Here is a 25,579-nt window from a genome sequence, read left to right as displayed (position 1 = left end):
AATGGATATATGACACACATAAGAATTGCAGCCTTCTGCATTTCAATACAGTAACTGTCATGCAAACGATTGCTATAGTTTACATCAGGTAATGCTAATAGAATACACTGTTTGATTGACAACATGACTAAGCATTTTGACTATCTTGTTTGTGAACAATGACACAAGGACTTTTCATTCTGATGGCACTGATATGTTCATTGACATGTATACTTACTTTTGATAGATGAACTAAAGATTTTGAGTAAGTTACAGACTTTTGCAGGTAGTCCATTGTGTTGTGCTGTTTGTACGAATTGTTTTGAGAAATGCACATACTTCTTTGCAAATGTTAAGGATGATTTGAGAAATGCACCAAAGCGACTGAGAAAAACTGTAAATCATTAAATCATCATTCATTTATTTGTCCTCAGAGAGGAAATTTATCTTCACAGAAAAGCCTTTGCTGGTAATGTCAGCTTCAAGACGCCTCCTGTATGGAGAAACTAGTCACATGCATTGCTCAGGTGTGAATTTGGCCCATTCTGTCACGGAGTCAGACGAGAAATGAATGATCGAAATATGTCCCTGTGTAGCGCAGCGGAAAACTCAAACGCGGATACACACGAGTGAGTAGGTAAACCACGCAGTTTGATCTGAGAACGCTCCAAAACGGAGTTGAGATTTCCACCAAGAAATCCGCGTTCTCACACGCACACAAACAAGTAAATAAAGCGCTCCGAGGAGCAGAGAGTTTACTCACGTGAGTTGGAGAAGAGATGGGACCTGATGATGAGCCTCGCATGAGCTCAATGTCTGGTGCTGGATAGTCACCTACTTCCTGCTTAAATTCCACCACAAGAGTCTTCAAATCCTGAAGGTTCCATGTGCCTCTTCTATGAACTCTGATCTTCAGTTCTTATTTTCTATTGAATTCAAGTCAGGTGATTGGCTGGGCCATTTTAGCAGCTTTATTTTCTTTTTCTGAAACCAACTGAGAGTTTTTTTGGCTATGTTTGGGATCATTGTCTTGCTGAAATTGTTTAATTTCCCTTTTTTCATCTTCATCATCCTGGTACTGTTGTTGGGCCTGAACTAGCTAATATTAATTTCCACTGACAAGGGGCAGGTTTGTTTTCTGATTACTCATACGTTTCAGCTGGTGTCTTGGCTTTTCAGCTGGTGGCATGCCTGTTTGCACCTCAATTTCTTCGTGTATTCAATACTTTTTCCCCATTCCATTTTATTACACATAACTTAATTCATGAACTTCTTTGTTGTTGTTTTCTTTGTATGTTTGGATTACTTGGGTTGTTACCGACATCTGGTGAACATTTCAAGTCAACAGCACCTTTGGAAACATATATACACAGAGAAAAATGGTGACGTTTTCAATACTTATTTTACCCGCTTCTATCTACATCTATCTGTCTCTTATAAATAAGGATTATATGGATAATATGGATTAGTTTTACAATGTTTTATGAACTTCTTGAAGTTTTGATAGTATGCATTTGAAATAGAATGAACAGAAATCTCACAGGTTTCATTAAAAATATCTTGATTTGTTTGTTTTGGAATGGTATTAGGGTGAGTAAATGATGACAGAATTTTAATTAAATTTTCACTTTAATAACAGCATTCACAAATTGTTTTAAAGCCATATTTTCCAGTACATAAGTCACATTATTTATTATTTGAAAAGTGCCTGTTCTGTTCCTGTTTCTGTTAGTTGTGGAGTGTATTAAAATATGTTGTGTTTTTTTTTTTTTTATTATTTTTTTAACTTGTATGTATGCTAATCACGTTGGATAATAAAATGTGAATTACACACCAAAGTGACAATTGCAGTTTTGGCCTGGTGCCACTTATAGTCATGAGCGATTTATTTTCTGGAAAATATGATGCTTTAATTTGATTAGTCAGTAAAACAATACTGATTTGGGTGGGAATTCATTGTATCCATTAGGATTTGATAGGAGTGCTGAAAGATAGGCTGCAGTACAGTATTATTGACTAATATGATTTTTCCTCACGGAAACCTTGTTCCTGTAATTAGACAACAGACGTGTTTTCTGTGTCCTGTGATGGTGAATTTGTGACTTTGCACACTGTGGCATTGGGGTCAGTTGGCAATGATTCATTTGCCGTCACTAAGATAGAACAGAACATCGGTGACTCACAGCAGGGCAGTAACACACAACGTCACAGCGCATGTGTTACGGCGAGAGTATTTTGAGGGGTTGACTGCATCGTCTCATTGTATTTGGAAGGATAATCTCGCATGTTGTGCATACAGAACATCCTGTGACTAATTCTTTCCTGAATGACAGATTTTGCACCATCATGGTCCAGGTATTTATGGACGCTGTGGGAGCCATGCACAATGTTCTGATTCGTCCTAGATTAACTGTCTGATCGCACAAGATTTCTCTTTACCTCTTTTCTCCAACTGTGTTCATGTCCTCATGAGACTTCCAGCTCATATTTCTCTCAGCTACCTTAACAATTCGCTCTCTTTCTCTGTTTTGCCTCATTCTCTCTGTGTCTTCTCGCAGTGTGGGTGATTGGAGCTAGTCTGTCTCTGGGCGGGTTTGTTTGCGTATGGGGTCTGTTCTCCCCTCTGGTCCTGAAAGACCTTTTCACAGAAATGCACTATGATGCTTCATCTCTGCAATGCTGAATGAGAAATGGCTTGTTTGCATTATGAGCACTCATCATTTTGAAGGTCTCAATTCATCTTTTTTTAAATTATTTTATTACTATCTTTTCCCTGAGGTCCACTTATACAGTTAGTCAAGGTTTTATATGAATATTTACCGCGTTCTCTCTCTCTGGCTCTTAAAATGATACGGGTTGATGTTTACTACTGTACCTTTAAGACCTCTATGCAAATGCTTTCTTTTCATGTGAAATAAGTACAAAAGCCTTTGACTAGAAAACATCTTTCTGCTGTGTGAACAGTGATATCAAATGCAGTAAACAGAGAAAAATATTTGATGCTTTAAAAAGCATACTTTTTTTTTTTCAAATCATCCACCACCCAATTGTAAATTTTAAATAACATACAAATAAGTATCTGAACACATTACATTCAGTTCACACTAAAGTGTATTCTTTTAGCTTTTTTTAGTGTGCTTATTTTTCCCAAGGTTCCCAATGAGTTTTCAAAGTCGTCAAAATATCAGTAGAGCATTTTGGGTGAAGTAATTATTATTTCTCTGTCAGCTTACAAAATTTGGAGACCTTCAAGCTTTCAAAGTTTCTTAACAACTTTTCTTGGGATTTGAAGAAAACCTGTGATTAGATTTCCTTTGAATGGTTGTTCAGACATATAGTCATTGTTAATATTGTTGTGGTTGATATTTTTTGCTTTGTTGTCAGCTTTGTGACATGAAGGAACTGGCTTCAGAGAAATCATAATCAAATACATTTTTCCTCTGAATATTAGATTTATTTCAACAGTTTATAGGGCAATTTAGAAGCGCTGCATGTATTTTTTACAGTCAGGATCTGGCGTGAATAAAAAAGAAGCAACACAGCAAGTTGTGAACAGCATGAATTATTCAAATAGCGTAATTTGCCTTAATAAAATCAAAAAGAAAAACAGTGTGCAACTGAGATTTGGAGTAAAATAATGAGCCTTTAGAACAAAAGCGTCTCTTTGTGTGTTGGACTACACTGAACAAAGGTTTCTGCTAAATGCTGTCTAGCCCTTCAGAAAGACTGTATACAAACAAAAACAGCTGAACAATAAGGGAAAATAAAACATAAAAACAGAGCATAAACACTGAACTAAACACTACAACAAACAGGCAACAGGCTAACTAGATTTTATTACAGGTAAAATAACAATAAATAGTAAGGTAATTCAGTACAATGGGGCTGTTTTCCCCTACAGTAACCCAATACCATGGAATTTAAGATTAGATGCTGACTGTATCTGTGATTTAAAAGCTATATTTTGATATAATGACACATGAGCAAGCAGTTTCAACTACTAAAATTATCATTAATCAGTAATGTAACACTAGGACAATATACACAACACCTGGTGAAAACTGACGTTGTTGGAGAGTAGCATTTCTGCACATTCCAGTGGAGAGAAATGATTTTGTGACATTTCTTTATCTCATATATTATTTAGTTATTTACTTATTCATGGCCTGGCACATTCTGAACCTCTCAGCTACTGTTTACTGTAGTCACGCCAGACTGGCACGATGTGCTGGTGCTTTTCAAGGAATGGAAAAATGTTTAATTTCTTATCAAACTCTTCTCAAGAACTTGGTCAAATATTCTATTTTTATAACATTAACAAATTATAATATGTGACGCGATCTAGGAAAACCCAACACCTGGTGAAAATTGAACTTGAATGTAACAAAAATTACATAAAAAATCTTAAGTTGGCTAATAGCTATGATTTTTAGGAATGGAATTTTGAGAAAACCCAGTTTGTGAGACAGCTTTCACTTCACGGGTTTAACGAGAGCTGTCTGTGAGGAGTGCTATACTGCATCACTACACAAACAGACTTGCGTTACCTTGAAGAGGACAGTTTTCCGTTGTTTATCATGGGCATAGTCTCTGACGTTTTGATCACCCCTTGTATGTTCAGATACAGTAGCACGTATAGTGTACCTTGTAGTTTACATTTAGAAAAGCGAGTGCAGCACACCTGTTTAGACTATTATCAGTCTTCTCCTCTTTAGTAACTTCATCATCCAGTCCTTCATCTCTGAATGTGAAATAGTCCGTTATAACATCGTTTAGGGCACTGATATCACCAAGATGGAGCAGATTGTTGTTCTCTTCCACTCCGCCATCTCACAATATTAAAAAATAAATAAATAAATAAAACTTTGTGTGCCGTACACAAGACTGGCGGGGAACTGAAACACCTTTATTTAAAAGTTTTTCATTTTGTTAAGAGAAAGTTAAGCCTCCACAGCACGTTCTTAACATAAGAAAGTCATTTCTGCTTGCTGCAATAAATCGCAATTTTTCTGCACTAAACAAGTGAATTTTTGCAAGATACTTTCAGAGATGATACACAACATGTTCTAGAATTATAATTTAATGAAAACCTAATTTTGACAAAAAATAACCTATTTTTTGAATATCTTGAAAACATCCCAGCTTGACATCTGACAGGTTTTCCCAGATCGCATTTATTTGAATATAAATATATATTTAAGATTTTTTTTGTAAGAATTTTGGATTTTGAGAGAAATTAAGACTTTAACTAATTCTAGGATGCATTAAGTTCATCAAAAGTGACAGTAAAGGCATTTATAATGTTACCATTTTTTTTTTATTTCAAATAAATGCATTCACAATGCATAAACAAAAATGCATTACTGTTTGTACAAACATATAAAGCAGCATTTATCCTAGACCTTTGATGCGTATCCACCGTAAACTACTTTTTTTCTTTTTATAAAAACTATAATTAAAAATGATTGCACCTGAATGACACTCGTGACAGAAAATGTCATACATCAGTGCAGTTAAACATATGGCAGCAACCATCTATTTTTGTTAAGATATTGTATCAGTCTATATGAATGACCATCCAGAGTTTCCCTCCCGGGAGCCCTATGTGTCTGAGTGAGTCTTGACAGATGGATTTATGGCTTTCACACTTTGAGTGGTGGAGCTGAAGTCACTGAGCGTATGGCCTCAGTTAAGGGTCAGAGGCGTGCAGACCTGACTGCACAAGTGTAAAGAGAAAACCCCAGACACATGCCATGTCAGTTCCTCTGAGTACCTCACAGTCTCAGGGTTAAAAACAGACAAGCCACTGGGAACCACCGCCGCGGTAATTGAAGACCACCTACATGGGGTTGTAAATAGAGTTTGAGAGTTGCTATGGTTATTCAAAAGGTCAGGTTGTGTGGTGAAAGTGAATCTGTTATAATGATTTGAATAGAGTGATAAAATCATTGTCAAGATTAGAGAGACATTTAGTACAGTTTTAGGAGGTCCAAGTCCCTCTTAATGCATAAAACAACCAAGATCTTATAAAGTTGTTGTTTGCGTTGTCAGATCTGTGACAGGAGGGGAACTCTCCAGTCTGTCTGCTGCTGTTCTGTGAATGTGATGTAGAGCATGTGTTTCAGCTGGGAGAGATCAGATCCCTTCACTAATAGCAATTTTTATTGCCTGTCTAGTCCACTATATATTTTTATTAAAGAAGAACCAAACCCACCATAGATACAGTGTCGACTGGGATCATGGTTACTATAGTTAAAATGAGCACAGAATTGGTGTAGTATTGACTTTGTATCAGTTTTCAGAAATTGCTAGTACATTTCACAAATAATTACAAAGAAATTGCAAACAACAAATTAAAATACATTTTGAAGTAAAAACACTAAAATAATCTGCAAAATCATTCATAATGGAAAATTATTTATAGTGTAGAAATAATAAATGAATGAAGAAATTAATGAATGAATAAATAAAAAATAGCCAGGCTAAATTTACTATTTATTTTACTGTCACTGAAAAAGAAAATACTATTAAAAATTAAAGAGTTTTCACTCTGTAATAAACTCATGAATATGTTTTATTACTAATTATGTTACTGCAATTATTTTCTAATTATTTGTGAAATTTACTACCAATTTCTGAATGAAAAGACATTAAACAAGTTATTAAACAATATTTTTTGCAATAAAAATGCAATAAAATATTCCCATCATGCTGAAATGATTAACTATTTTCACTAGAGCTGCCCCATAATAGTCGACTAACCTTTAGTCGACGAGAAGAGGCTTGGTTGACCTAAATTTAAAGTGACAGACACAGACTTGGTAGTGTTGCCAAGTCTGTGGTTTTCCCGTGGAATTGGGCTACTTCAAGGGTTGTCTTTCATGTCAACTGTTTAAGCGACCCCAATAACTTCATATTTATCCCCTGGAATGCCCTGACAAAAAACTTGTATTTTACACCCTTCCCCCCTCCATACACCAGTGTGCTAGTTTTGAGAAACAATTGGGCAGGTTTTGTTGTGAAAATCTGGCAACCCTGGTTAAGGGCTAGTCTGTGTGGTAATATAGTACATCAGGCAGGACATCTAAATGCTCATCTCATTCCTCGACCTCAAACATGGCTTATTATCTCAAGTATGTAAGTAGTAGCCACTTTACATGGCCGCTCAGTCTAATGTTAACCTAGGAAATTGTGCGCCATTCAAGTGTGAGGTGATGAAGCTGAATGACAGATGGAGGCGCCGATGCGGCCATTTGCTCCGTCATTTTTGGTCATACAGACAAAAGTAATACATCTTTAGAATCTGTAAAGACTCTATGTTTATTTGTGTGCACTCACAACAACAACAAAACATTGCACTTTTGTAAAATAATGAAATCAAACATAATGCACCTTCTGCCGTCTCTTTCTCTGTGAACTTGAGCGTGAAACTTTGAAACTCTACTTTCAAATGAACCAATTCAAATAGAAAACAAATATTCCTAGATTATGTAATGTACATGAAATGTGCATACAGGCGCATCACTACCGCGGAGATGAGTCAGTTTTGTCCACTTCATCTCTTAAGCCGAAAACAAAAAAAGCGCTAGTTTATCAATAAAATATTAAAATGTTAATGCAGTCTCCTTGCTGTTTTTCCCAGACACATTCATAATTATTATATCAGCCGTGCGCTGTGGCAAGCTTTATGTGCACTTGAATGCTTATTAGGCTATGTATGCAATTAAAGGCTCATTGCTATTATTTATATGATTTATATAATCTAATAGTATAAAACTAATGCTTAAAATATTACTAGTCGACCAGAAAAATCTTTAGTCGAGGGCAGCCTTAATGTTCACTATTAATCATTAAACATTAAACAAGCTATTACACAGGATATTTTTGCAATAAAAAATCCCATCAATTATTCACTATTTTACTGTAATACACTGAAAAGAATATTTGTAATTATTTGTGAGATTTACTAATTTCTGATTGAAAATTGTTTCAAAGAAATGGCAAGTAACATTAAATTTAAGCATGAAAATTTGAAGTAGAATGACTTTTAAATGACTCTTGATGGAGAAAGATGCCTTTTGCCATCATAACTGTTAGTTTACAATCTACCACTGGGAGCTAACTGAAACTAACCTGCTAAACTTTGACCTCTTGGGCTGTAACTATGGAAGCAAGTCAAAGGGCATGACACTGTGCCATGGAAACAGTTCATAGGTGCTTTGGTCTGACATCTGTACAGAGAGTGATAGCCAGAGGCATATTTGAGCATTTCAGAATGTCATTATCTTTAATGAGACTTACAAATGCGGTGCTCTTTTCTCAAAGGCTATTTGGTTTAATTGTGTTTACACAAGATATTGGTCATACAGTAGGTCAGAGTAAACAATCCATTGTTCGCTCATAATTCACAGCCCAATTTACCAACTGGGAAATGTTATAATGTAATATGTAGTGTGGCAAATAAAGAATATTGTGTGGGGGAAAAGCCATATGCAGCCTATTATATGGTATATAGATGCCATACTTCAAAGAAATTTTACAGAATGTCAACCGCAGCATAAATATCATCCGTTGCTTTCTGTGACTTATTATGAGCTTCAATTCAACCCAACTAATTTCACAGAAAAGCAATATCACTTGTAATTTCATCCCTTTCTATACGGGTGGAATTTATGTCCCTTAAAGTCGCGTGCTAAACTGTTATGTGTCTTGGAATTGAGCTATATTTACAGTACCATCTCGATATCAGAGCAATGGGGAAACATATAGCCCTACAGAAATAGAATGAAACCATATTTAATGCTTATATGGGAATGATATGATGCCAATGGTGAAAGACACATTTGAGAATTTGCGGATGGACAGGTGACATGTATGCCATCTAAAACTATTTAAAGGGACAGTCCACCCAAAAATAAACATTCTGTCATTATTTACTCAACCTCATAGTTTATTTTTTTTCTGTTGAGCACAAAAGAAGATATTTTAAATGAATGCTGTAACCAAACAGTTTCAGGTTCCATTGACTTCCATAGTATTTTTTGCCCATACTTTGGAAACAATGAGACACGAAATTATTGTCAGAATTTACATTTCTGGATGGACTATCCCTTTAAGTAACGCTGAAGTTGATTGAATATTAACTAAATAATATTTACTAGGAAAAAAGTCATAGCACAGGATTATTTAAGTGCAGAATAAATAAATAAATAAATAAATAACGAATATATATTAGGGCTGGCAAACAATTAATCGCGAAATTAATACAAAATAAAAGTTTGAGTTTGCCTAATATATGTGTGTATACTGTGTGTAATTATTATGTATATATATATATATATATATATAAATACAAACACATTCATGTATATATTCAAGAAATATTTAAATGTATTTATATTTTTTATAGGATTTATATTATATATAAATAAATATTTTGTACATAACATTTCTCTTAAATATATACATTAATTTGTGTGTATTTATATATACATAATAATTAGTACACAGTACACACACATATATTAGGCAAACTTAAACTTTTATTTTGTATGCGATTAATCGCAATTAATCGTTTGCCAGCCCTAATATATATGAATTACTTTCTCCTATCCTCAATTTCTTATGCAGAGACTACTATAGGCTACAGGTATTGTCATTTATAATGTGATTTTCCCCAAAACATGAGCTAAACACAAGTGTATACGTGCAAATGTGTGCGTAAGATGACATGCATGTGTGTGCGTCTCATGAAGATAGCAGCCAACTTCCCTTAATCACAGTTATTCTCCAATTTAGCTCGATACTGTTTCACTGTGACTTTCTTTGAAGTTGGTCCACTCTCCATAATGTTGTTGTTTACACAAAATGGCCCCATGTCATAGACGGTTGTCATGGGAACACCACATTCGGCCCTGAGGCTTTGTATTATGAAGACGAAGGACAAGAGTACACTCAGTGTTGTTAGGTCTGTCTCTTACACAAATGGATTATGCTCTGAGTAAAACAAAAAATTGATTACATTCGCTTCACAACAAGAAAGCCAATCATAAAACATGAAGAAAATCGGCCGCGTAATCATACCGTGAGCTAATAATGTTTTCACGCTGTTCATTTTGGAATCGATTGTGAGAGCGTCAGTTTTCGCTCTGTCCTCAGATGAGACTGTGCTCTGACTGAATCTTCTGAAAGCGTCTATTGTGAAACTGCATGTGTCTTACCTGAAATCCATCAGACATACAGCCCGAGTGATGCTCATTAAAGATGACAGCTGTGTGTTTCTCTGTTCTTAGTTGTCATTTTCAGAACCCACCACAAATAACAGGAGATGTTAGAGACGTCAATCAAAATGACACCACGCTACAGAAATATTAATCTAACACACAAAATCCTCAAAAAAATTCAGTGTTTCTTGAAAGTTTTGCTCAGGCTATAGACTTGAAATCAATATGCTGTAAAAAGAGAAGACACCCTGTTCCTTTTGTGGCCATTTCTGGCATAAAATGATGTACCAGCAATTCAGCTGTGCAAAGCATACGCTCATTTATTTTAGGCAACGGCAGTGAGTTCACAAGCACAGATCATGAACGTTAAACAAATGCTTTTTCCCCTCAAACAGGCAATTGATCAAAACTTTTCTTGGGCTAAATTTTTAATAAATTCGTCATGGTCGCATTGCAGACCCTTAGGAAAAAAAAGACTAATTAGATTTCAGTAATTTTTCCTAGACATTACTGAGCAAATTTAGCTGCCGTTTTCTGCTTCTAACTTGAGTATTTGTTAAATATTTCTATAAATTAGGTAAGCTGATTAATATAGCTTTTAACCTAAAATCATTAATGTTTAGGAAAGGGGGGAAAAAAGGTGTTATTAATATGTTCATATGTTTTAGGACCTATCCAAATGTACTATATATACACTACCGCTCAAAAGTTTGGGATCAGTAAGACTTGTAATGTTTTTTATAGAAGTCTGTTATGCTCATCAATCCTGCATTTATTTGAACAAACACACATACACACACAAAAAAATAAATAAATAAAAATACTGCAAAATTTTATAATATATAATGTTATATGTCTTCATTATTATGAAATAATGTTTTTTATTTTAATATACTTTAAAATATAATTCATTCCTGTGATGCAAAGCTGAATTCACATCACTGTTACTCCAGGCTTAAGTGTCACATGATCCTTCAGAGATCATTCTAATATGCTGATTTATTATTAGAATCATCAATGTTGGAAACAGCTGTGCTGCCAAATATTTTTTTCTGGAATCTGTGGTTCTTTTTTTTTTAGGATTCTTTGATGAATAACAAGTTAAAAAGAACAGCATTTATTCAAAATATAAACATACACTTCTATGCACTTTTAAAAAAAAAAAAAAAAATTTAACACATCCTTGGTGAATAAAAGTAATAATTTCTTTAAAAAATAAAATATTAATAAAATATTAATTTACTGACCTCAAACTTTTGAACAGTAGTGTATATTGTTAGAAAAGATTTTAAATAATACTGTTTTTAACTTTTTTGTTCATCAAAGAATCCTGAAAACGTGTATCACAGGTTCCAAAAAATATTAAGCAACACAATTGTTTCCAGCACTGATAATAAATCAGTATATTAGAATGATTTCTGAAGGATCGTGTAACACTGAATACTGGAGTATATATATAATTTCTTTTTTTATTTATTTATTTGCATCTTAATTGTTTCTCCCAGACTTCAGTGAGCAAATTGAGTGTTGCTGATGTTTCCTCTTTATCCAGTGTGGTCTTGAGAGTATTTGTAATATACAGTGAAGATTAAAATTGGAGAACATTCTATAAATATTTGATTTTCTGAAATATCGTTAATTTAGCTAAAATGTTAGCTGTATTCAGGGCATTTCTACAAAAACCTTTATTTTGTGGAAAACACAGTGATTAAAATTAGAGAACAGTAACTGCTGAAGCACTAAAGAAGATTACAACTGAAATTTTGGAGGGTTTTAGCTGTCAGAAATTAGTAGGAAGTGTAAACACCCTTGCTTGGTCTACTCTCTTCTTCCACTCTCTTCCACAGTTTGGTAACTGTAGTTGGTTTCTGACCCATAAGTTTGTCACCAAGGATTTTCGAAAGATTTTCAGTTGGCTTTAGATCAGGACACTGCGCTGGCCATTTTATAATTTCTTAGCATCAACGAACTGCTTTACCTGTTTTGTAGTGTGACAGGGGCATTGTCTTGCATGAAAATTGCAAGCTGATTGGGAGGTGTTTGCAGGGAAGGAACTGCATGTTGCTCAAGGAGGTTCTGATAAATATTTGCATTCACTCTGCCATGTATCTGTATCAGAGGCACAACACTGGCTGCAGAAAACATCCCCCAAACCATGACACTTTCTCCTCCACATTCCACTGATTCTTTACGTGCTTGGACTTCAGTCTTTCCTCAGTTTGATGGCGAACAAAATGTTTTCTTACAGACCCAAATAAATTAAACATTCTTTCATTACTAAAGTGAACTTTGGAGCAGTTCTCCACTCTCCACACAACATGCTCTTCAGCAAAGTTGAGCTTTTGATTCTCTCTGCTGATGTGAGGCTTGGTCACTGAAGAGTGCACTTTCAGTCTGACTTCAGATCCCTACCCTGTTCAGCACTGAACTGGCAAGCAATTCCAGCTGCAGTGTTGAACCGATTCCGCGTTGAGAGTCTCTGCATTATCCTATTTTCTCATGCATTTATCTTGCATGGACAACCAGCGTTTTAGAGGGTCTTGAATGAATTAGTGTCATTGTAAACCTGCAAGATTCGAGAAATCACAGATGTGGAATGACCGACTTCTCTTGCAGTGGCTGAAAGGGTTATTTCTTTGGCCTTCATCTGCACGACCTCCTGTCACAGGCTTTCAGTCACCTTAGAGTGGCCTGCCATCTTTCAATCTCAGTGAAAATTAGAGGAATGCTGCCAGTTAAATAAGGTTTGTTTTGTAATAATTTAAGAAATCTGCTTAAAAACTATCCTTTTACTCCTGTTAGGATAACTGCAAATAGGATTAAACTGTGACTTGAAATTTAGGAATAGGAAATTTAGGAAATTTATAGGTTTCGAACTCCACTGTAAAAAAGGAAGGGATTTCAAGAGTAACATCGAATGGCAAAGTCGATACTTCACTTTAGATAGCTCTTTCCTATCCTCTATTCAGTCTCCTGAGGTGTGAATGACCAACTGGAGAGGCTGCGGCCGACCCGTTCTGTATTTTTACGGTAATGTTTGTAATCTCTCACGGATGACTTGTTGATCCTAAGTGGCATATGGTGCTGATGAGGGTCACAACGTCCCCAATTTGCAATCAAAGTGAACTCTCCAGATGTCATTAAGTGAGTCAGTGCAGCACACAATCAGGGAGCGATCAGCCCTCGAGTGACTGCTGGAATAAAAGGTGACCCTTCGGACTTCATTTGTCCCCTGACCACTACATTTTTTTCATCCACTTGGCAATGCTTATTGCCAGGAAAACAAACAAACTAAAAGTGTCACTTATGAGTCAGACTGTGCATAAACACTGTGATATGTTTCACCATGAGATATGAGCGCTAGCAAACAAGGAACAGGGGATCCAGAGCGAGCTTTGAGTGAAATGGAGGTGAAATTACAGACTGTGATTATACACACTCATGTGATTACACAGGAAAATGTCTTGCTGGTTGCTCTTTCGTAGCACAAGGGGAGCAATAGAGCGTCTGTCTTCATTAGTTGAATGTCTTTGTTTAACAGTTCAAACAGTCAAATATTTTATTATACAGTAAACTGTATATGAAAAACTATTATAACATTTCCTTTTTCTGTTAGTATTGGAAAGGCTGCAGTACTTTCTTATATACCATTAGCATTCAGCAAATCCACATTATTAACACTTAAGCAAGTCTTTAAATATCTGACCAAATTTTAATTCCACAAACCTGGCAAATATTAGCAAATTAGCAAAGTGTAGCCTGTATAAAAAATGTATGTGCTCAGCATACTGAAATTAATATTATCTGTCCTTATTTTGAGAAAATATGAAATCTGTGTGAAGAGACCTACCAGATTACCAAATGCATTGTTGGTTACAGTGTTTACATCCTTTTTATTTGTGTTTTTAAAAAATTCTTTATTTGTGAAAATACTAATATATTTATATTCTGATATTTCTTTGACTTCTTTGTAAATGACTGTTACTTCCTTTTGCACTCTGGTCATATGTTAACTGGTATTCATTGGCTTTTATTTACGCTCTGCTTAATGACAGTAAGGCTGAATTAAAATGAATACATTCATTTTCAAATTATTTATTCCTAATTTATTAAAGTCCACTTCCAGAACAAAAATTTACAGATAATGTACTCACCCCCTTGTCATTCAAAATGTTCATATCTTTTATTGTTCAGTCGTAAATTGTGTTTTTTGAGGAAAACATTTTCGGATTTTTCTCCATATAATGGTTTGATATGGTGCCCGGAGTTTGAACTTCCAAAATTCAGTTTAAATGTGGCTTCAGACAATCCTAAATGTAGTTATAAACGATGCCAGCCGAGGAAGAATGGTCTTATCTAGCTAAACAATTGGTTATTTTTGTTAAAAAAAATACAATTTAAATACTTTTCTACCTGAATCTCAAATGCTCATCTTGTCTTACTCTGCCTGAACTCTGTGTATTCTGGTTCAAGACAGTTAGGTTATGTCGAAAAACTCGCTCAACCTTAAAAATCATTTCTAAATCATCCTACATCGCTGCATAAGTACCGACCCAATCTTTGGAAACTGAACATGCAAAGAAGGTCAAACACTCTTAACAAAAAAGGTCAAACTGTGATATAGGACAATTTTGAAGTTGAGGGAGAACATGAGATGGGAGTTTTTCGACATACCCTAACTCTCATTAACCGGAAAAAAACAGAGTTCAGGTAGAGCAAGACAAGACGAGCGTTTGACATTAAAAAGTATATAAATTGTATTATTTTTATGAAAATAACCGATCACTTTGCTAGATAAGACCCTTCTTCCTCGGCTATTTGGGATTGTTTGAAGCTGCATTTAAACTGCATTTTGGAAGTTCAAACTCGGGGCACCATATCAGTCCATTATATGGAGAAAAATGCTGAAATGTTTTCCTCAAAAAACATAATTTCTTTACGACTGAAGAAAGAAAGACATGAACATCTTGAATGACAAGGGGGTGAGGACATTATCTGTAAATTTTCGTTTTGGAAGTGGACTTCTCCTTTAAATACTTTGTGAAATAAAGATATTTTTCATTGCATCCTTAAACAAAAGCAACTGTATGGCTAGTTCTGTCTATTTTTGTGACTTTGGAGCCCCCTACATTTAAGTGAGTGGAATTCACTGTCGTAATTACAGTGGATCACTGTACACGTGAATTTGTTGCTGCCATAAAGTAATCTGTTCTTTTCTCGCGATTTTCTGCCTGTTCATCAAATTTACATAGCCTGCTCCCAGAACAGTTTGTGGGGAACGAGGAAACGAAACAGAAGCCATTCGCCTAATTAGAAGTCAGAGTACCATCAGAATGACTTTGAGACTGATATTTCAAGGTAAAAATACAATTTAATACAATTGCTGTAATAGTGTGATATCATATAAATGATTTGTGATATTTGTTTTATAGAGGGTTTGCACTTACATCATGATTTGGTCAGTTACCTGGATGCGTGTCCACATTGGCTATATTCGGTGTAAGCAACAAGGTTAATGTACTACTGAATACATTGTTCGGCTAATTTATGCTGTCTAAACCACAGGACAAATGTGTGGAAGCTCCTGAATCATTTAGAGAATGACTTACTTAGCAAGAAAGGGCACAATATTTTGACAAAATAAATTAATAATAAATAGGGGTTAAAGATACATATTACCAGTATTAATTAAGATATTAACCTAATATTTCACCTACCTGACCAGAAATTATAAAAACAAACACATGCTATCAAATGATATCAAGATTCTTTCCCTGGAAATCCTGGTTCAGTTTGGCCAACCACAGTTTTTTTTTTTTTTCTTTGCATTTTGTTGATTTGTTATAACTTTTGTCTGTAGTACTCCAAATGTTTTTCCTGGTCCGACTGAATAGTATGGCCCAAAACATGACAATAATTGACCATTTTCAGCAGCAATAATCAGCAAAATATGCAGGTTTTGTTAGGCTCAATGGCATTGTTTACATTCAGTGGCGCCAGTATGGCCGACTGATGGCACGTCGTGAAAACACTCTGTATAGGTGCCTTCTCTCATAGTACTTTTTCATGCTCAGAGATTAGCTCATTCATAGAAAGAAAGAAAAAAAAAGATACAAAGAAAATAATTTGTTTAATACATTTAGTTTCAGGTTTTGTTCTTTTTAATTAACTTTTATTGCTGATTTTGATGTCACAGTGTGAGAGATAATTAAAAACTCTAAAGGAGATATACCGGATAGACTGGATAAACTGTTGCCACACTAAAGATATCTCATTTACGATCTTTTCTGATGGACATACAAGAAATGTGTGATGTCTGTTTGAACGTCTCCTTCCTTCATTACTCTCTATGTGTGAACGATACTCACACTGTCTCAGGGAATGACATACTGTCATGTCACATTTCATGCTCTGTTAGAGCCGCTGCCAGCATCTTTGAGGAGGAGCGAGAGCCATGATTGAGATCAGATATATAACGAGATACTGTAGGCTGTCAGAATTCTGCCTGTATGCGTACCGCCATGCCTTTTTATTATTAAATTCAGGCCTAATACACCCTTTATGGATTGAAATGTGAGAATGGTAATATAAACTACATTACACTGCCGTTTAGGAAGCCAAGACGTGCATTTAAATTTAATTACGGTTATATTTCTTGCTTGCCACCGGTTTGATTGACGTTGCTGATTTATGCACAGGAAACTTTTAAGTATATAATCACATTAGCATCCAAATGAAACTGTATTGCAGCTTCTCACAATGAGGAATTTGCCAAATTTTCATCACAGCTCCTCAATTATTCATTTCAGTGTTTCAGACTGTATTTGATCTTGTTTTTCAGAGCAGCTCACTTTTTAACTTTGAGAGGCATGTCTGAGCTGCGAGTTATCAACTATGGGAGGGAAAAAAATTTATGTAACCCATTTAGTGGAAGGCAAAATTCGCTGGCATCCGCCGCAGAGAGAGACAGGTTGAATGGCGTCTTTTAACATTAACTCAGCAGGCCTAAGAAATTATGTCTATAGGTACTCTCAAACGCTTCTTCAGCAAATGTTTTCTGAGTCATCCGTTCGATTTTATTCCTGAAAAAAAACACTGCAGACAGATTATAAGGGAAAAGAGGTAACTGGGTTCATGCAGGGATCGTCACCGACCCTAGAAGCAAACTTCACTAATTTTCACACATTTTATTGTCATTTCACGCTGAATTATTTGTAAGTAACCGGAGTATCAAGTGTTGGTCCGCACACACACATGAGTGTGCATATTTGTGTGAAGTTGCGTAACCCTATTTTGCCACTCAAGCAGATATTTCCCCCTCTGCTGTGTGTTCCTGTCCTCAATTTAATGATAGAGGGAAAGCGTTTGGATCAATTTCATTTAATGCTTTTGCCACAGATATTTCTTAAAGCAACAGTGCTCCGCTTTTTCGTCACCTTGTACCCCCAGGGCTTTCCCCGTTGAATTATTCAATCAGTGAGCAGGGAAGCGTGGGTAGCAATAAGTCGTTAAAAAAAGACGCCCACTCTTCTCTGTCGTTTTCTACCTGAATGAGTGCTTCACTTTCTGTGTTAGGACTCACTCAAGCAAATGGACTGTTTCGTCTGACCGAGCTGACCCTGAACCCCCTTTCTGCAGTTCCTTACAGCTAGTACACTTCACTGACCGTCGGGCACGGCCTCCTCGCTCCCTGCAGAACTGCAGACAAAGCACTTTCGATGAAAGTGAAACGCAACACCCAATGAAACCCTTTGAATTTGGCCACGGTAGTGGAGAAAGTCTCTAAAAGTATGTTGCAGCACTCAAAAATGGATCCACAAAGTTTAACTCTGAGGAGAGGACTTGTTTAAAGGAACAGTTCCCCTAAAAGCTGTTATTTTGTCTGTGGAGCATAAAGGGAGAATGAATGAGGAATGAAATCAAGGACATCTGTCTTGGCACTACGTGTCCGTGAACCATTTTTGTTATCAAACATGAATGAAACTATGACTTGAACTTTTCCATGTTGATCATGTTTTTAATTTTAGGCTATTAAAAATGTGTATTTTTTGAGGGGAGAACAAATCATGTGGTTCAACTAACATGCAGAAATACAAAGGAAACCAACAGTTCCCTGTAGACCCTCTTTACCTTGTGTTAAGTCTCTTAAAATATTAGATGATTTGACCTGTGACCTTTAAAATCTCCTCCAAAGCGTAATACTTATAAATGAATAATGTATGATATGTAAAAACTTGTGTGGACAAGATAGATGTGGACAATCACACACACACACACACACACACACACATATATATACATATATATATCATTATTAATATGTTTTAAAAGTCATTATTAATATGTTTTAAAAGTGCAAAAAGTGACAGTGAAGGCATTAATAATGTTACAAAAGTTTTCTTTTTCAGAATTTTCAAGATCTTTTGAATTTGAATGTATTCAATACTTACAATAAAAAATGGTCCTTGAGCGTTAAATCATATTAGAATGATTTCTGAAGAATCAAATGATGTTGAAAATTCATCTGTGCATCACAGTAAAAAATGGCATTTTACAATGTATTTAAATAAAAACAGTTATTTTAAACTGTAATAATATTTCACAATTGATGGATTGTTCCTTTAAATGCAAATGAGCTCTGCTCGCCCCGCCCCTCTCTTCTCTCTGTGGAGTGATGAGCTCTGAGAGATTGCTTACTTTAGCCGTATATAGCCGCGTTTAGCCAAAAAAAATGCTAACTAGCACGTTATTAGGAAAGGTGATTGCAGAGATTCATAAATGCTCACTTCTGCTGTAAGTGAAGCTGGATCATGAATGATTTGCGCAAACATAGACGCATTTATGTAAATCGGGAGACGCATTCCCTCCACAAACAAATGTAATCCACTGCTTCTTCAGCGGCTCAGATGTCGAAAGTAATGATGACCACTATGTTCATTATTCACCCACGGCCTCTGTGGGGGTGACGCCACACCAACAGGCATCTGAGAATGGCTTGATTTTAAATTATTTTTACAGATGAATTAAAAACCACTACATGGATTTTTATCATTATAGGGTAGATTTGTACATACAATGCCAACACACATTAATGTTCAAACAACATGTAAAAGTGAACTTTGCCTCCGATGACCCCTTTAAGTAAAAAGTAACTGAAGTCTAAAGTAGCTTAAGTCATTTAAATTATGTCCTGTTCAGTGTCTTAAGAACTATTTTGACAACACAAAGCTATTATTTTGGATTCAACTTGCTTGAGACCAGTCTTAAGGCTTGATGAATGTAGTCATCTTTATGGTGCTTTTTTGTCTTTTTTTGAGTTTGACAGATGTCATTGTATGGACAAATAGCTTTGTGAAAATTCTTAATATTCTCATTTTTTGTTCCACAGCATAAGGTTTAGTTGAGGGCGAGTAAATTTGTGTGAACTGTCCCTTTAAAAGAGTTTGTCAGACAGCAAACTTGTGCTTGATAGCAGTGTGCAGCCATGCACTGTGCACCTCCTACTGATACTTCTCCAAGACAGTAGAAATGATTTATTACACAGCAACTGCAAATGCAAGAGGATTCGAGGCAGTTAAGGACGCCAGCACAACAAGGCCAAGTAGTGCTGTGAGTTTCAGAAAACAAAGAAAGAGTCTCAAGAGGTGCATTGAAGTAGCTGAAGTAGGTCAAATGTCAGCAGATATCTCACGTTTACACATACGCTCATGTCGGCTCCACATTTATTGACCAGTGAGCACTTGCCACTGATATGATGAGTGGACTAAATGGGCACATCATATATTAAATCTGTCCCTGGTAACCAAGCACATTCCCCTCTGCCTTGTGAAGTAAGAAAGATATTTTCAGATGGCGTGTTTTAGGTTGCTAAGTGACAACTTGCTAAAGTGTTTGCAGGTAGAAAGCCTCTCTCAAATCGAAAGCTCACAGCAGGACCGGCAGTGCTGGAGTTACAAGCTGATTCATTCCTTTTATTCCTCTGTTGCTGTACTGTGGACTCTATCTGATCTATAAGAGGTGGCGGAGTTGACCTTCTCTCGCATTTCTATTAACTTCCTTTCTTCGCTATAGAGGAATCAGTCTATCGCACGGCTGAGATGTTTTTACACATTTTCACTGTGGAGGTTGGCAGTGTAGATGCAGTGTATACTGTGTCCAGGAAAGCTTTGGGTGTTTTATTTCCTTTGAAAAGTTGTTTGTTCACTTCAGTTAAGTTATGTATAAATGGAAGGTGAGCTGTAAGTAGTTGACTGTTGACTCTCTGCCAGAACGGTCTTTATCAAAGCATTATAAATAGCAGGAAAAATGTGCATTTTAGCTTTTTTTGTTGTGTTGTAAATATTTTTGCACTTGACTCACAATCACACATTTTTGAAGGTCTAAATATGCTCGAAAACACATGAAACTTTGCACACACGCCAAAAGTGGTGAAAATTTACATCTGAAGTGGGTATGGCAAAATGGCTTGATAGCGCCACCTATAAAAGTTCAACGAAGTGCCTCTCGAGCTATGTTTTACATACATGTATGAAATTCGGTAGACACATCAATACCTAAAAAAAAGTCCACTGGTATGAAGTCCGAAACCCAACAGGAAGTCTGCTATTTTGAATTTTCTCGCCAAGTTTTGTACCATTTTTGCCATTTTCAGGAGTTGTATTTAAAGAAACTCCTCCTAGAGATTTAAACAGATCAACACAGTGTAATCTAAAGCACTTTGTGATATTAAATTACTAAGATCTTGAGTTTTCATTAAAGGGCGTGTCTGTGGTGGCCTGACAAACTTCTGTTTCACCATGAAACAGGAAGTTGTTATAATTCAGGCATACAATGTCCGATCTGCACCAAACTTCATGTTTGATAAGTGAGTCCTGTCCTCAACACATGCCCATGACCACATTCAGGAATAGTCACAGCGCCACCTGCTGGAAACAGGAAGTAACATGTTTTACGCTCTATCAAACTCCTCATAGAGATTTAATGACATCAACATTATATTTGGTCAGTCTAATCAAAAGGCCTTTGCGCTGTTAAATTATGAACATCTTGAGTTTTCGTTAAAGGGTGTGTCCGTGACACCCTGACAAAGTTCGATGTTTCACCACAGGAAAAGAAGTTGTTGTAACTCAGCCACTCTAAGTCTGATCTGCCCCAAACTTCACCCGTTCAATAAGAGTCCTGGCCTGAACACATCTAAAGGCCAATATTCAGTCATAATCATAGCACCACCAGCTGGCAACAGGAATTGACTTGTTTTACACTAACTTAATCGTGTCCGATCTGCCCCAAACTTCATATGTTTGGTATTAAAACCTGGCCTGAAGACATCTACATGGCAGTATGCAGTTATAGTTATAGTGCCACCAGCTGGCAGCAGGAAGATTGACATATACATGACTCTGACATATTCCTCCAATATTTGCCACTTTAAAAGCATATTGCCCAGTGTTTGCTGTTTTCCTAAAGCCACCGGGTGGCGATGAGCCCAGGTACGAGGGCTGTTTCAGCGCTGCTTGCAGCTTTAATTTTGTTCGTGTTTTTGTCATTTTTATTCATTTTCATAATACGTCTATGTAGTTTTCATTCATGTTTATTGCAGTTTTAGTTATTTTAGTAAATCGTAAAAATAAATGAAAATGAGAAATGTTGCCTTGGCAGTTTTTATTTTATTATTTCCATTTATTTTGTTTCAAGTATTGAAAGTGCTTTTTTATGGATTCATTTTTAGTTAAAGGGATCATCAGATGCCCATTTTCCACAAGTTGATATGATTCTTTAGGGTCTTCGTGAAAATCTATAACATACTTTGGTTAAAATTTCTTAATGGTAGTGTAAAACATCACCCTTTTACCTTGTCAAAAACAGCCCTGTTCACAGCGAGCTGTTTCGGTGCATGTCCCTTTAAATGCTAATGAGCTCTGCTCACCCCTCTCCATAGTTTATTAATTAAAAAATAACAGAAATAAAATAAGATACACTTACAAGATACAAGCTTAAAGTGGTAGTTCACCCACAAATGTAAATTCTGTTTTGACTTACTCATCCTCATGTCATTCCAAACCTGTATGATGTTCTTCTGCTGAACTCAAAAAAAGATATTTTGTAATGTCGATTATATGCACAAAAAATGTTCTTTTTTGTGTTTCAAAGAAGAAAGAAAGTCATGCAGGTTTGGAATATCATGAAAATGAGTTAAAGGAGAAGTCCACTTCCAGAACAACAATTTACAGATAATGTACCCTTGTCATCCAAGATGTTCATGTCTTTCTTCAGTCGTAAAGAAATTGTGTTTTTTGAGGAAAACATTTCAGGATTTTTCTCCATATAATGGACTGATCGTTTGGGATCATTTGAAGCTGCATTTAAACTGCATTTTGGAAGTTCAAACTCAGGGCACCAATTACTCGGGGCAGACCATTATATGGAGAAAAATCCTGAAATGTTTTCCTCAAAAACATAATTTCTTTAAGACTGAAGAAAGAAAGACATCAACATCTTGGATGACAAGGGGGCGAGTACATTATCTGTAAATTGTTGTTCTGGAAGTGGACGTCTCTTTTAATGGTTTCCCCATTCTCTTGATACAGTGGTCCCTACTGACTATTTGGTTACCAACATTCAAAATACCTTCTTCTGTGTTCAGCAGAAAAAAAAAGAAACTCAAACAGAGTAAATAATGACTTTTCATTTACTGTATTGGTGATCTATCAGTTTAAGTACTTCAACTCTTTAGAGGTACTTTAAGTAAATCATTTAAACCACAGGGATTCAATTGAGAAATCAGGTTGGATCACACTGGCCTTCAGATGATTGGATTGGCCACTTTAAATAACTGTGTCTTAATGGAAACATTTGTGGTTACAGAGTTTCATCAGAGCTTGAGGTTTGTCCTCTGTTGTAGGAATTCTGCTCACCGTCCACGGATTAGAGCAGCAGCTGCGACAGACTTGTACAATGGCCAAATCCGCTTCATTTTTCGTCCTTTTGCACATACTCCAACATTCTTGCCTCATGTTTTCATCCCCAGTGCCTGTAGAGCAATCTCTCAGTCAATTACACTAACTTGATTACATCTGTTCAACCGTAAGTCATTCTGTTCTATCTCTTCATCCTTTATAGGCAGACTAACAGATTAAAAGAAAGGCTCTCCGCTCTCCTAATAATTGCTTGTGTTTCTGGAGTTAGGCAGTAAGCCTTACAAATGACTGTTTCTCATGTGTTGCCACCTTTCACAATAATGTTGAAATTTTCTTCAAAGGGAAAAAAGTGGTTTTGTGGTGTTTCATTAAAATGTAAAACTCAAAGGCACCGGCTGTCTTTTTATTGTCTATTATTTTTAAAGTTTTTGTTCAGCATATTTTTTAAGAAGTAATTAACAGTGATTTCATTTCCTCATTATTCTGTAACTGATTGAAAATGTATCTTGGATTATTACACATAAAAATTATTTATTTCAACTACAAATTTCAAAGTAAGTAAAACTGCTAGTTAGATATTAAGACTTGTTTTATGAGAGTTCATCTGATCAGATTAATTTCAATTACATTTATTTTCTTACCCATTGTCTTATTTGTATTACAGAATTAGATTTATGATGTTTTTTTGGCTTTAATAAAAATACATTTAATTCAGGATAAATGATCACAAAACATGTCCTAATATCTAATGCAATGCAATAATTATATATATTAATGATATTTTTTACTATAATAGTATTTGTATAAAACTTCCTAATTTTATGCAGTTTTCAACTAAATTTAGCTTGATTTCAGGATTTTGGACATTATTATTGTAAAATAAGACAAAAGTAATGATTGAGAAAATATTTTTTGAAAACTTATGTTATCAACCGAAGCTCATCTCTGAAACTGTAAAAATGTTTTATTTTTTTATCATCATTTGTTCCTGTTCATTAATGATGTTTTTTTAGCTGCTTTCTGCATTTAAAATCTTCTGCTTACATTTCTACTGTGGATTATAACTTTTTCCCTTAGCTTCTCACTTCCTGCTTTCTGGTCTGATTGATTACCCGTTCTTTTCCGGGCTCAGGATGCTGACTAGAGAATAGGAGAAGGAAAACAGAAGGACAAGCTCCCCTCATTTACCTCTTCCTCCAGGGGAGAAACATTACTGGACTTAACAAGCAGTGTAATAGAGCACTCAGGCTTTATTGTATTTTCCACTGTCAGCACTTTCTCCTGTTACCACTGCATTCATGCATTTGTCCACGTTTAGCCACACTTACTGTCCATCTCCGCCCTCCGATCTGCTTCAGGCGAATGCACTAAAAAGCTGTGAAACTTTTGCAAAAAAAACCTTTCTTTTTTACTAAGCTGCATCCCTAAACGCAGTGGTGGAGTGATGTTGTAAGTTCCCTGCAGAAAAATATGCCAGATCACAGTTGTCTTCTGCATCCTCTACAACACTCAGATCAGGCATTATGCCATGCAAATTCCATTCAGCACAGATTTTGTGCAGTTTGCATAATTCCTTTGGTGAATCGATAAGTTGCTGAAACAGTGCAGAAAATGCATGCAAATCATCAAAAATCTTTTTCTTTGTCAGTATCTTTGTCTTATTTTCCAGTTTATTTAATCTTTTACATTTCGCTATGTGTGTGTGTACATACAGTATGCCTGTGCGTGTATTATATATTTTTTTGGAATAAGCTGAATACTTTTATAAAAGCAAGAAATGCTGCAGGGTAAAACCCAAAATCAATTTAGTTGAAGTGCGATGCATCCATCTTATCGTAGATGATGGGGCTTGATCTGTTCGGTATGAAGTCACTCTCAAATAGATTATCCATTTTATTAAACCTCCTGCAGGCCAGCTGGATCACTTTTAAAAGCATAAGTGTCAGAGGTGTTATTTGAAGCCCTGCCTGTCTGGTTTTGAGATCCTGACATGCAAAAGCTTCTCTTTCTTTAGTCAAATCTGAGAGTAAGGAGTGCAGAAGCCTCAGTAAGACATAAAAGATAGCTTTGAGGAAACATACCATAACAGCGAGGAGTCAAGCTTAGCCTGTCTAATCAAATACGGTTATAGGCACGCATATCTTTTAAATCTGTTATATTCCTTTTGAAAAGTGTCTCCTCACAACTATATTTTCAGCTTTGTGGCTTCTTCTGCAGAGCGAGGATGATTATAGAGACAGCAATCCCTCTATTCAATGCAAAGGCTCTCTTCATCAAATTATACACTTGTTTACCCAAACTGTAGTAAGAATTTTAGTTCAGACTGAGGAATGTAGTTATTTGTGCCTACCAATCTGACAAAGAAAGGTTTATGATTTATAAATACTTGTTCAGGTTTTTACAGTGTTAAAGACCCCATGAAATGGTTTATGAGTGCAGTTTTCTTTCCTGAGAGCTTCT

General features: G+C 35.8%; 1 protein-coding gene across 6 annotated transcripts in view; it reads left to right on the top strand.

The window, feature by feature from the left end:
* The window catches only part of large2 (LARGE xylosyl- and glucuronyltransferase 2), a 132,940-nt gene that overhangs the window by 2,082 nt on the left and 105,279 nt on the right, over positions 1-25,579 (top strand). For 2 of the 6 annotated variants that reach the window (XM_051134858.1, XM_051134857.1), the window contains exon 1: positions 2,255-2,334. The exons of 1 other annotated variant lie outside the window; for it this stretch is intronic. The gene's annotated coding sequence lies outside the window, so the exon portion shown is untranslated. Of the gene's footprint in view, positions 1-2,215; positions 2,335-25,579 lie in introns of those variants that run through there. 3 more of the 6 variants (XM_051134863.1, XM_051134864.1, XM_051134868.1) reach the window with 3 other exon arrangements.

This window comes from Labeo rohita, chromosome 18 (assembly GCF_022985175.1).
Source record: "Labeo rohita strain BAU-BD-2019 chromosome 18, IGBB_LRoh.1.0, whole genome shotgun sequence".
In the NCBI taxonomy this organism is placed as follows: domain Eukaryota; kingdom Metazoa; phylum Chordata; class Actinopteri; order Cypriniformes; family Cyprinidae; genus Labeo; species Labeo rohita.
Note: the sequence above shows the minus strand (reverse complement) of the source record. Positions and strands in the feature narration are given on the sequence as shown.